At 44.9% G+C, this 4,212-nt stretch overlaps 1 long non-coding RNA gene across 1 annotated transcript in view; it reads left to right on the top strand.

Annotated features, from left to right (window-relative positions):
- The window catches only part of LOC116103025, an 11,738-nt gene that overhangs the window by 933 nt on the left and 6,593 nt on the right, over positions 1-4,212 (top strand). The window lies entirely within an intron of this gene.

Consider the following 4,212-nt stretch of genomic DNA (forward strand, 5'->3'; position numbering starts at 1 on the left):
AGTGTTGAGGCTAGCCTGGACAACATGAGGCCCTATCTGAAAAAGAAGAAAGGGCAATTATTGTTTTCATTACTAAGTAGTTTTCCTACTTCTCCCTAGGACTGACATTGCTTGTTCTAGTCTGGGTCTATGGTGAGCCCTCAGGCAAAGGTCAGGGTCCAGGCAGTCTGTAAAGTCAAAGTGTGTTACCACTTAAGGTTGCATCTAGGCACGGGCAGTCACTGAGCATGAACCATGTAAAATATCATAAAGACAGCCAGGTGTGGTGGCACACATCTTTAATTCCAAGCACTTGGGAAGCAAAGGTAGGTAGATCTCTTGAGTTTGAGGACATCCTGGTCTACAGAGTGAGTTCCAGGCTACCCGGGGCTACCTCAAAAACAACCTGCCTCAAAAAACAAATAAACAACAAACCCCACAAATCTGGTTCAGTTTGGTCAAAATTTGTTATTGATATAGGAATACGATACAAATGTGGAAAGTCTTCTTTGTGGCACTAGCAAGTCTATGCTGGGCTAAAGCTTTAAGGCTAATTTCTCCACAGCTGGAGCCGTGGCTCAGTGGTTAAGAGCACTTGTTCTTTTAAAGTTTTTTTGTTTTTTTTTTTGTTTTTAAAGATTTATTTATTTTATGTGTATGAGTACACTATAGCTGTACAGATGGCCATGAGCCATCATGAGACTATTGAGAATTGAACTCAGGACCTCTGCTTGCTCTGGTATAATTTACTGTAGCTGTCTTCAGACGCACCAGAAGAGGGCATCAGATCTTATTACGGATGGTTGGGAGCCACCATGTGGTTGCTGGGATCCAAACTCAGGACCTTCTGAAGAGCAGTCAGTGCTCTTACCGCTGAGCCATCTCGCCAGCCCCAGAGCACTTGTCCTTACAGAGGACCCAAATTCTGTTTCTAGCACTCTCATGGTGGCTAACAGTCATCTGTAACTCTAGTCCAAGAAATCTGACACTATGTCTTCCAGCAGCAGCAGGTACACATGTGGTACACAGATATACAGTCACACAAAACACCCATATTCATGATGTAAATATTTTTAAAAAGATTCGGTCCATGGTTCATGCTCAGTGACTGCCCGTGCCTAGAAATGCAACCTTAAGTGGCATTAAACTTTGACTTTACAGACTGCCTGGACCCTGACCTTTGCCTGAGGGCTCACCATAGACCCAGACTAGGACAAGCAATGTCAGTCCTAGGGAGAAGTAGGAAAACTACTTAGTAATGAAAACAATAGAGCTGGTGAGATGGCTCAGCGGGTAAGAGCACTGACTGCTCTTCCGAAGGTCCTGAGTTCGGATCCCAGCAACCACATGGTGGCTCACAACCACCGGTAATGAGATCTGACGCCCTCTTCTGGTGTGTCTGAAGTCAGCTACAGTGTATTATGCAGGAGCATGCGGGGCCGGAGCGAGCGGGGCGTCCTGAGTTCAATTCCCAGCAGCCACATGATGGCTCATGGCCATCTCTACAGCTACAGTGTACTCATACACATAATAAAGAAATTAATAAATCTTTTTTAAAAAAAGAAAACAATAATTGCCCTTTCTTCTTTTTCAGATAGGGCCTCATGTTGTCCAGGCTAGCCTCAACACTGTGTGGCTGAGGATGACCAAGAACTTCTGGTCCTCCTACCTCTTAACTCCTGCTCAAATTACAAGTATGCACAGCAGATCCAGTTTGATTTGGTGCTGGGATGAAACCCAGGACATATGCAAACTAGGTGTCTTAGGGTTTCTACTGCTGTGATGAAACACCATGAACAAAAAGCAAGTTGGGGAGGAAAGGGTCTATTTGGCTTATACTTCCATATCATTGAAGGAAGTCAGGACAGGAAGTAGGGCTGGAATCTGGAGCCAGAAGCTGATGCAGAGACCATGGAGGGTTGCTGTTTACTGGCTTGCTCTCCATGGCTTGCTCAGCCTGCTTTCTTAAAGAACCCGGGACCACCAGCTTAGGGATGGCACCATGCTCAATGGGCTGACCCCTTCCCCATCAATCACTGACCAAGAGAATGCCCTACATGGAGGCATTTTCTCAGTTGAGTTTTACTCCTTTCAGATAACTCTACCTTGTGTCAAGTTGACATAAAACTAAGCACAAAAGGCAGGCACTCAATTGAATCACATTCTTAGCCCACCTTAACAAATCTGTGCAATCTAGTTTGGGACTGCCCTTTTCTTACTGACATGTTCTTCCTTGATGTACCTCAGCATGCTAACACAAGTCCTATCACTAAGCCATGTAGCCAGGACTCACTGATACAGTTCTTACTACTCCTGCAGCCATCTCTGACATGGGACTTCCTAGTTCCTGCAGGGCTTGTCACTTTATGCATCTTTCTTTTTCCTTTTGTCCTTGCTTACTCTGCATGCCTTTCTCCAATACACATCTTACGTTGAGTTCTTTCACAGACCCTGACCCAGGCCCATATTTCTGGAACTTACTTAAAGATGAATTCCCTGGTATAGGGACTACCCAGGAAGTAACCCTCTAGATTTTTGCTAGACAGGTAAACTTTCCCTGTATACTTTCTCTTGAAGCTTTCCCACACCTGGTGCAAGAAAAGGTTGTTACTATTTTTGTAACCATTGTGACCAAATACATCACAGAAACAAAGGAGGGTGAATTTGCTTTGGTTCATAGTTTCAGACAGTTTGGTCCATGGTGGCTTGGCTTCGTGCACTTGAGCAGAACAGTATGGAGGCAAGAATATATAAAGGAGGAGGGGGAGGCTGTTCATGTTACATCAGACAGGAGCAGAGAAGGAATAGGAAGGACTCACCCACAATGATGTACTTCTCCAGCTAGATCCTCTTACCTTCTAAACTTTCTAGAACCTGACAAACCAGCACTTGGACCAAACATTCAACACTGAGCCCATGGGGCACAGTTCATATCTAAAGCATAGCAATGTTTTGTCAGTGGGATGCCTGTGGCTGAGAAGGAGTGAGTTGAGAGGCAGAAGTTGAATTTTGCATAGCGTGTGCCAAACCCCATTTGCCACCTGTGTGCACACAAGCCTGTGACTGGCTGTAGGAGCCTCTGTGACTGATGCACTACCCTTAATTAAGTCAGCAGTACAGCATCTCTCTTTGTGTATGACCTGGTAATGAAGGACATTTCCCAGTTGGCACAGTGAGTGCCAGATCATATGTTGATGGTGGCAGTAACCTTGTCAGTGCTTGGCCAGAAGGGAGAGGTAGGCACAGTGGCACCTACAGTCTGTGAATGCACAGGCTCAGGTAGAAAATACAGCCATAGTTGGGACAAGGTGTACGCTATGTCCCCTGCATGAAGGAACTGGTGCTGGATCAGTTGAGTTTTCTGAGAGAAGTCAGTACAATACTTGCCTACCATGCATGGGGCTCAGGGTTCCATCCACAGTACTGTTAAAAATATATAAAAATAAAGCAAAGAGCACAGTTTGTGAAGTGGGGTCTCAGCCAGAACAAAGAGAGCATCTGAACCTGAGTATATTATTGCTTGGTAGCCAAGGATCTGAAGAATGTCCAGCTGCAGGCCCTGCACTAAGTTATGGAAATAGTTTATAATGCTAACAAGCCTATACAAGAGACACACAGTCCAGGTGTTTTATAAGCCATAAGCATAGATCGGGCAGGTTTACAGCTATAATAACTTATTCCCATCTATGAAGTCCCTTGTTTCTTGCTGTTTCTCTTGGCCGTGCAGTCCTGGTCTATGGCGGCTTCCTCCACCTCCATCTTCCTCATTCCCTCTCTACCTGCAACCCCCCTCACTCTAACTTCCAGTCCCACCTTTCTCCCTCCACTGCCCAATCACAAGCTTTAGTCTTTTATTGACCAGTTAAATTGGGGAAGAAGGTTCACATAGCATCACTTTGTGTACGTGAGGATCTGCTCGTTGGGAGCAACTACATTTTGAGAAACCAGTACTTAGAATTAGAATCCAAGTTGCATCAAATCAACCCACTCCACTAAGTCACTCCACAGGGTCTTGTCATACTTCCATAGTGAGTCTTCCCTTAAGTAGGCTATATCAAGGGTAAAGTTTCCTCTTCTTTTCCTGCTTTCTTTTTCTTTCTCTCTTTCTCTCTCTCTCTCTTTCTTTCTTTCTTTCTTTCCTTCCTTCCTTCTTTCTTTCCTTCTTTCTTTTCTTGGTTTTTCCGAGACAGGGTTTCTCTGTGTAGCCCTGGCTGTCCTGGAACTCACTCTGTA

This window comes from Mastomys coucha, unplaced genomic scaffold (assembly GCF_008632895.1).
Source record: "Mastomys coucha isolate ucsf_1 unplaced genomic scaffold, UCSF_Mcou_1 pScaffold21, whole genome shotgun sequence".
In the NCBI taxonomy this organism is placed as follows: Eukaryota; Metazoa; Chordata; class Mammalia; order Rodentia; family Muridae; genus Mastomys; species Mastomys coucha.